At 37.1% G+C, this 9,234-nt stretch overlaps 1 pseudogene across 1 annotated transcript; it reads left to right on the top strand.

Annotated features, from left to right (window-relative positions):
* Nucleotides 1-234: 234 nt before the first annotated feature.
* On the top strand, nucleotides 235-8,812 carry LOC143624541 (autophagy-related protein 13b-like; annotated as a pseudogene). Its single transcript, XR_013152136.1, has 4 exons — nucleotides 235-334; nucleotides 3,940-5,240; nucleotides 5,764-5,945; nucleotides 8,298-8,812. The product of XR_013152136.1 is annotated as an autophagy-related protein 13b-like (transcript).
* The last annotated feature ends 422 nt before the right edge of the window (nucleotides 8,813-9,234 follow it).

Here is a 9,234-nt window from a genome sequence, read left to right as displayed (position 1 = left end):
ACAAGACTAGCTTCACAAATCTTGTAAACGTTTCTCTAACAACTTTTTTTTAATGTCAATGAAGTAATATATGCACCATAGATTGATGGACTTCAAATAAAAATTAAATTGAACTTCAATCTTTCAATGACATCCATTTTTATCTTTCCATCATTTCTTCAAAACTAACAAGCAAATACAGATTGTTTTCTCCATCATTTCCATCATTCTTGTTTTCTCCATAACCAACACAATATGTGCAAACCCAACCCTGAAAAATACAAATCTGAAAAGCCAAATTCAGTTAGCAACCCTTGTCCCCAGTCAAGATCGACAGACGGTGGTTGTGAGAACAGTAAGTTTGTGAGATAGATGGTGGATGGTGGTTGGAGAAAGGTAATCGAGTAAGGGAATTAAAGAAAAGTCTGATGTAAGCGACAGTTGAGGAGGTGTAAGCGACTGATGTGAACAAGGATTGTAAGCGAGTGGACGAGTTAGGATAATAATTATTGGGCTCGCACACTAATATGGGCTGCTATAACTTTTCAATGGACCAGATGGTTAGTATTTTTCTTTGCTGGATTAATTTTGTTTGGGCCTTCTTATTTGATTTCTCATCTGGATAGAATATGTGGGATGATTTTTGGGCCAAGTATAATTTTTGTTCAGGGTTGACCAAGTGAAAAAGTCAAATATGTTCGGGTTTTCATCATTATTAGACCGTGTTCAAAGCATGTTATTTCTATTTTATTTTCGAGGCGTTCGAGAAGTTGAGAAACTTTGAACAAATTGGATACGAATTTGGACTTAAAGAGGAAATAACAAGCTTTGTTCATTTGATCGTGATTCCCGGTAGTTCTTCTGAACCTATAGTGCTTGAAGATCCAAGATGGATAAAGAAGTGATAACTCCTTCATGAATGAATTAGGTGGATCATACCTTTAGGGGGTGATTGAAGAGGCTTCGGCTTTATCGGGTTGATCCGTGAAGATGCGAGACACGGTTCAACAAAGTTTTTGATATCATAAGTCAAGGGGGTGATTGTAAGGCCAATACTTGTGACTTGCGATATCAAATTACGAAACCATTATATATTTTAAGGTCAAGTTAATAACTAAAGCCGACGAGAAGCTGGACACGAAACGAGAGCTTCGGGAACACGCGTTTAGCTTCAACAGAAGGAGATCTTCTAGAATATGTTATGTTTAGGTATAAATAGGGACTTGTATTTCTATTTATGTGTGTTTTTTCAAGTATGTAAATTACCACCCAAGGGGAGCTCACCTTGGGTGGGTCGGTTCTAGTTTAATGTTATTAATCTTTTACCGATTACGGAGTCGTTCACTATACTTATTATCTTTATATCTTTGTTCGATCGTTTGATTTACCGCACCCGTCTCGAAATGCATATCAAGTGCAAAATCTGTTCGAGTGGTCGTTTTGGGACCTACAATTGGTATCAGAGCGGGTCGAATCTTATGATTCAACTTTGCTCTTGATATTAGGGTTCTATTTCCGCAATTACCTGGACCGAGACGTTAAAAACCATTGAAGTTTTGAAAATAAAGTTTGAAGATCTTGGAAATAAAGTGGGAAATAAGTGTGTTTGAAGCATTCTCCTTGTAGATCGGATGTTCGGGATCTACAAGTGCCCGATCCGGGCGTTTCGGGACCGTTTGTTGGCGGCGGAGAGTGGTTGGCCGGAATTAGTTTTTCCAGCGAGCTTGAAGGCAATAGAGATTCGGCAGCGGTGACTGGTGGCCACTGATGTGGGGACGGTAGAAGATGGTGGCTGTAGTGGTGGTTATGGTGGCGAACGTCATGAAGGCGGCGGATCTTGGTGGTTACGTGGTTTTCCGGCAGGGAGCTGTGACGGTGGTGGTTACCGGAATACGATTTTCGGGGCTAGTGGTGTAGGTTGTGAGTACGTTGGTTGGTGCTCTCCGGTAAGTGCGTGTATGTTTCTTTGATTATTTAAGGTTACACCTATGTTATGAATATGATGAATAATAACTTCAACTTTGAGAATATTCATCTAAAAAAATGAAGTTGTTGGCGGCAGACTTTGGTTGTGGCTAGGGTTTTTGCTGATGTCACATGTTCACCACATTTGGTATAACATTATCGAGAAAAAAAAGAGAGAAACAACTTCCTGGTCCCATGTGAACATGTTGTGGGTTGGGCCTCTATCTAACCTGTCATGGGCTATAGTTGGGCTGGATCTTCATAACCTACTATGGGCATATTACTTTGGGCTAGTTATTTTGAAAGGATTGAAAATAACCAGTTTCTTTTGCCAAGTAAGCTGTTTATTTTTTTGTATTGACCAAACTGAAGAAAGTCAAGCTTGTTTGGGTTTTTTGTCGTTGTTGGACCATGTTCAACGCATGTTATTTCTATGTTATTTTCGAGGCGTTCGAGAAGTTGAGGAACTTTGAACAAATTGGATACGAATTTGGACTTAAAGAGGAAATAACAAGTTTTGTTCATTTAATCGTTATCCCCGATAGTTCTTCTGAACCTATACTGCTTGAAGATCCGAGATGGATAAAGAAGCGATAACTCCTTCATGAATGTATTAGGTGGATCACACCTTTAGGGGGTGATTGAAGAGGCTCCGGCTTTATCGGGTTGATTCGTGAAGATGCGAGACACGGTTCGACGATGTTTTGATATCACAAGTCAAGGGGGTGATTGTAAGGCCATTTTAGTAACTTGCGATATCAAATGACGAAAGCCATTTTATATTGGTCAAGATAATTATTAATGTCGGCGAGCAAAACCAAACATGAAACGAGAGCTTCGAGAACACGCATTTAGCTTCAACGGGATAAGGCTTATAGAATATGTTATGTTTTACTATATATAGAGGCTTTATGTGTCATTTGTATGTGTGTGCTTGTATGATGTAAACAACCACCCAAGGGGAGCTCACCTTGGTTGGGATCTGTTAGTTTAATGTTATGCATCTTTTATTATTACCGATTACGGAGTCGTTCGATATTATCTTTATATTATTTGTTCGATCGTTTGTTTATACCGCACCCGTCTCGACACGTTTATCTAGTGCAAAATCCGTTCGGTGGTCGTTTTGGGACCTACAATATGTCATATTTGTAGACTTTTCAAATAACTAAATAGCTCGAAGCTCACTCAAAAGTCAACCGAAAAAAACTTAAAGAAAATAAGCTCACTCAAAATCAGTATGATTTGTAAACGACTCAAGTTTGAGTAAAGTTCATTCATAAAGTTGACTCGCTCGTTTGACTCTTTCAAATTAACCCCAAACCTTTTAACTTTGTATTCAATATACTATAAAGATTAGGTTATAAGATAAACCGGGATCGAGAATTTCAGAATCAGTACATGCATTACAATTTATCAAATCTATGCCTACAATACTAGTATCGAACCGATATCGTGTGGCATCAAGAATTTTCAGACTTCGATACCGGTATCAAATATTTTCAGAAAATCGAGATCAGTATCAGAACGAACGGTAATAGAGTTTAAAAATTGAAAAAGGATAAAGATGTTTTATATATATAAAAAGGTAACATAGTGGGCCCAAGATCCCGCAACCCCGTGGCCTCAAATTCAATCATCGTCTTCTTCCTCAGACGATTCTTTGGATCCTCCTTCACAAACCCTAATAATAACTCACCATTTCAACTTCATCAATACACTCTATTATTAACAGACTCTTTTTATTTTTATTATTTTACTCGGGTTACAACACACGCCCGAGGTCTCATCGTATACTTACTACTAACACCTTATTCACTTTCTTTCAATTTTGCTCCGATTCCATCATTTATTATTATTATTATTATTATTATTATTATTATTATTATTAGTTTGAGTATATAACTGTATAAGCAATAGACTTACTGAGTTAGGGTTTAATCGGACAAACAAAGCTTATTTACGATCATGTCGGTTAATTCTTCTCACTCCGAGCTTGCGAGATAATCACCGAATTCTTCGCAAAGAGTTTACATATCATACTCGAATCCAGGTCTCCCTTCGTGTCCTCGCGTAATTACAACACTGAGTGGTTGTATTCGCCTCACTCGTCCACTTCGAGTATGAGACCTAGGGATAAGTGGTTCAATTTGGCTCTTAGGGACTGTCCTGCTGCACTTGAAAACATTGATTTCTGGCGCCAGAGTAATCTCGAGCCGATGGTGGTGGTTCAGAGGCCGGGTAATTGGGACTCCGCCAGAAGCTCACCGAGAGTTGGACTTGAAAGGAACTTATCGTCAAAAGATTATCGGTTTCCTGGTATTTGGAATGAGTTCGGGTGTGATGGAAGTTATGGAACTAGTGAAGATTATTGAGAGATGGATCGTGAAGTATGATAATAATAAGAAGGGCTGCAAAGACGGATTGTCTGGGAATAATAACAAAAGATTAAACTCGACGAGCTCGCACGCGTTATACAAGAAGTCGATTTTGCTTTTGAGATCGTTGTATGTGACTGTTAGGCTTTTACCTGCTTACAAGGTATTTCGTGAGGTAAACTCGTCGGGTCAGATTCGGTCGTTTAGCTTAATCCACAGGGTGTCTTCGTCTGTTGAGCCGTTCACCCGGAAAGATGAAGCTGAAATGCAGCAGTTTATGTTCACTCCTGTGGATACTTCTAGCGGTAAACTTTGCGTTTCGTTGTTATATCTTCCGTCAATTTCGGACACTGCTTCAGAGTCGTCCACACCGATGTCCCCACAGTTTATACCGGATTATGTTGGTAGTCCGTTAGCTGATCCGTTAAAAAGACTGCCTTCACTCTCAATGCCACAATATTCACCATCGTCTTCACCATTTGCAATGCGACACAGTTGGAGTTATGATGCAAATAGGGTGTCAGCATCACCACCATCGGCATTACCATCGCCTTCACCAACGTATTCAGAATCAAGAACTTTGCAGGCTAAATATGGCAGCCATAGGCGCCTGTTAGTTCAAGGTACCCTTCATTAGAACCGGCTTAGGGTCATGTTAAAGATGTTGGTTATGATGAGTATTTGCCTTCTCCTAACTTCTCACCTTCGCCATCTCCGTCACCGCCTGTTGGAAGTAATATGTTGAAGGTTCTTTTAAGGTCTGATAGTGCACCTGTTTACATACCTGCTTCTAGGCTTGGGGAAGCGCCTTTGTCTTCCAATAAGACGGTTTTGCCCTTTTCGCCACCCCTGAAAGGCATTAGACCAAGTCTTTCATTAATGGAGAGGAGCCCAAGTATTACCACAAGTGCTGGAAAGGTACTTTAATAATGCATTTATTTGTTAAATTTCTTTGTGATCTTGAATTGCCTCAAACGGTGCTCAAATAAATGAGATATGATCAAAATAGCACAAGGGTGTTTGAAATGCAATTTTTATAACTCTATTATCTTTGTAACTTACCATGTAAAAGAAATAGATTAGACAAAAATACATTAAGTACATTAAATGTGGGAGTATTTTGTCGGTTAATGATCAATATAATGACAAATAATGATGTATCAGCACTTTTGCTTGTGTTTGTCATTGTCATTGTCATGATTGATACTTCATTCTTTCGGATGTTCAGAATTATAAGTATTTTGCGTGTTTTAAAGTTGGGATTTTGTTATTTTACTTCAAAGCCACATAGACATGGTTGATAAGAAAGTTCCTGAAATGCAAGATAAAGTGGATTGTAATTTGTATGGGCCACATATACTGGAGTTTACCGATTATAGTATGTTTTTATAGTATGGATTATGCATAAAAATGGCTAATTAATTTATTTTGCATGGTTTAGTTATCTCTGAGAGAAGAAGAGATTGCAAGGATGTCTGGTGTGAAGATTTCATCCAACAACTCCCCGCATAAATCTTCTTCTAGAAGCTTTAGTAGGTTATCATTTGAAGATAGTTATGATGACTCAGATTTTTCAGGCCCCATTGTCTTGGATGATGATGGCATAATGGATCCTGGTAGCAGGTATGTAAACATAACATTAGTTCCTGTTTCTTGCACAGTGTTAAAGTATTATGTTGATTTGTGAACTTGTTATATATTCTGTTCCATAACATTACATAGGAGATGAGGAAAAACAGGGGATTAGAAGGTGATATTAGTTATGAGTTAGTGTGGGGTTTTTCATTTCTGTTAGATTTACTCGTTTATGAACTTATGCTTATCCTTTTATTGTTGAAAAGGTTAGTTGTGTTATGTGTTGTCGATTAGAGTCGGCAGAATATATATATGGTCATGGTTTGGTTTTGGTGGGTTGGTGGTTAAAACGGTTCGGGCGATGGTTTGGTTTTCTGTTAGGTTTAGTAACAGAGGTCTAATAAGTCTTGTTAAAGCCTGGTCAAGGAGGAATTTAAATATATACACTTGTTAAAAACTTATATGTCAGTTATTATGCTTGTTGGCATATCACTGGATTACAATATATATTTAATGCAGATGTATGTATGTTTGGACATGTAAAGAGAAGAGAGTGGAGATTGAGATGGTTTGGACATGTAAAGAGAAGACAGACGACGAATCCTGTTAGATCCGTAGAAAACATTACTATAGAGGGGAGGAGGGGTAGAGGACGACCGAAATGGACTTGGGATGAGAGGATTAGGCATGATTTGATAGACCTAAACCTCTCCGAGGACATGGTTGAGGATAGGAATTCGTGGAGAAGTAGAATTAAAGTTAAGGATTTTTAGAGAGAATTGAATACCTTAGGGCTTAGACTTAACTTATTTAGGTCACATACCATAATGGTATTTCCCTTACATATATTATTATGATTATTATAATTATTATTAGCTTTTATATAGCTGTTAAACTGTGATCTTATTATTAATATTATTATAATTAGTAGTAGTTTTTATACAACTGTTAAACTTTGATTTCCTTTATTTTGCTTCATACACATGTACTTAGAGCCGAGGGTCTCTCTGGAAGCCACCTCTTTATTCCTTTGGATAGAGGTACGGTGTGCCTACATCCCACCCTCCCCAGACCCTACTTATAGCTTTGCTGTCGGTGGGATTTTTACTGGGCATGATTGATTGATTGCAGATGTATGTATGTAAACAGTATACACAAAAAACCCTAAATAGTAGTCAATGTCATCTATGAAATGGCTATACGACCTTGATATCACTTGACTGGTCACTGGTGAAATAGATGCTTGTCGAAAATATGTAGGATATCTCTACCACAAGTTTGATACTTATTCTAGCAAAAGTAATAACTAAGTTTTTGTCATATAATTAACATAAGGCTTAGGTTATTCTCACACTATATAGGTTACTTGGACACCATATGCGCCTATACGGCTCGTATAGAGGCTATGCGAGCCATATAGGTGCAAAATTTGTGTTGGACAGTGTCAAGTGTTTGAAGTCTATACGGCTCGTATAGGGACTATACGACCCTTATAAACTGAAAAAGTTGTCATCCGTACATTAGTTAGTCATGTGAGGGCTATACAACTCGTATAACCCCTATACGAACCATATAGAGTTGTTAACACACCAAGAGGGTAGTGTTTAAATATAACGACCTTAACATAAATATGCAAGATTAACTATCAATATTTGTAATGATTATTTTTTATAATCAGGCTTCTTTGGTCACTTGGATCAGAGTTGTCCCGTGTCATAGTCTAAGCAGATATCATTAATATATTTATGAATAAAAAATGTGCGAATGCTATTTAGTATCGTTGACATTGCAGATATGCATATTTCAGATCTCTGTTAATTTGCTAAGAGATACTTTGACTAAATATTCATCTTCATTTTGCTTAACAGCATTGGTCGAGTTTTCTGTTAATAGTTTATGCTAATAATAGTTATTGTATATCACTTGTAAATTAATATTCATTTTTAGAAAATAATTCAGGAAGTATTATGCATTGAAAACACGTTGGGCGACTTTCGACGTGTTTTCACTTATCAACCCACATCCTAACATAACTTCTTTTTCTATTTTGTTTTTCTTTTTGAATTTCAGTAGCAATTTTGAAAATTTGCATATCATATTTACCCAATCAAAAAAGTTAATATCAAATATACTCATTGAAAATACTTAATTTCATGTTTACCATGTTTACCCATTTCATTAAATACTATTTATAATATGACTATTATATCCTTCTCAAGGGAAGAGTATTTGAAAATAGGTATATATATTATGAATTTTGTTGGGCCAATATGCTATTAGACCATGTTTCGAGGGGGTATTTGATTATCGCTTTGTTTACTAATTCGGGTACTATAATTTTGCCTTTCTTTATGATTTCATTTCAATATATGCTTATTTTAACACTCTATGATTTTCCAGACCCTGTTCATCTGATCGATCAGGAAATCTAGGCACGCCACATGAACGTATAAAATCACAAGATGCTGCAGTTAGTGCTCTTGTTCAGATGTTAAAAAAAGCACCACCTCTACAACAAGACCTGAATCGGTCACAAAATGTGTGCAGAGCTTCAAGGCCTGAAAATTCATTCAATCAGATTCAAGTTCATGATCACCACCCCCACCCCCCTCTTGGTTCTTCAACCATGTCATCTTCTAGGGTTTCTGGCATCAAGACCACATCTGATGCATTAGAGGAGCTCGAAGTGTATATGGATGTGAAAATGATGTTGTTAAGGCCGTCCGGTAAGCCTTAGATGATGCGCGTTGATGATGGTCTTGTTTTGGTTTTAAAGTCGAGCGATACTCTATTATTATAAAAGCTGGTCGTATCGTTGGTTATATTCGTTTTGTTATATTGGGGTTGTGTTTGTACATATTTTTGACTGTTGGTATATATGATAGCTTTCATTACAAAACATGGCTTATTGATTGGTACACGCCTAAGGGTATTCAAGGAATCAAAAACAACAGCAAGCAGGTCATTTTTGTCTTTGTTTCTTCTGCAACACTTGTGAAGATCTTGATTAATGATTTTAGTAGTTATTTTATATCCAGTCATCTTGCGTTCAAAGTGTTATATCAAATAACTCCAAACAAAAACCACAAAAACATAAACATAAATACAAAAATAAACAGCTTTAAAAGATTTTTAATGCTCTGACATAAATGCTTTGACTGATCAGTTCGATTAATTTAGTTATTGAAAAATGGTTTCGCTAGGCGCTGGCATTGAATGTAGGAGAATTTAAGCTAACATCAAATAGTAACAAGTTATATATGTATGGTCAAAGTAGAAGAGAATAAGTTATGGAGAAAGGTGATTGATGCGTTACATTTTACCCCCGGAAGTGGCC

This window comes from Bidens hawaiensis, unplaced genomic scaffold (assembly GCF_021521415.1).
Source record: "Bidens hawaiensis isolate Kalapana, Puna unplaced genomic scaffold, B.hawaiensis_p1.1 tig00003857_1, whole genome shotgun sequence".
NCBI lineage: Eukaryota > Viridiplantae > Streptophyta > Magnoliopsida > Asterales > Asteraceae > Bidens > Bidens hawaiensis.
This window is presented reverse-complemented; position numbering and strand designations above follow the sequence as displayed.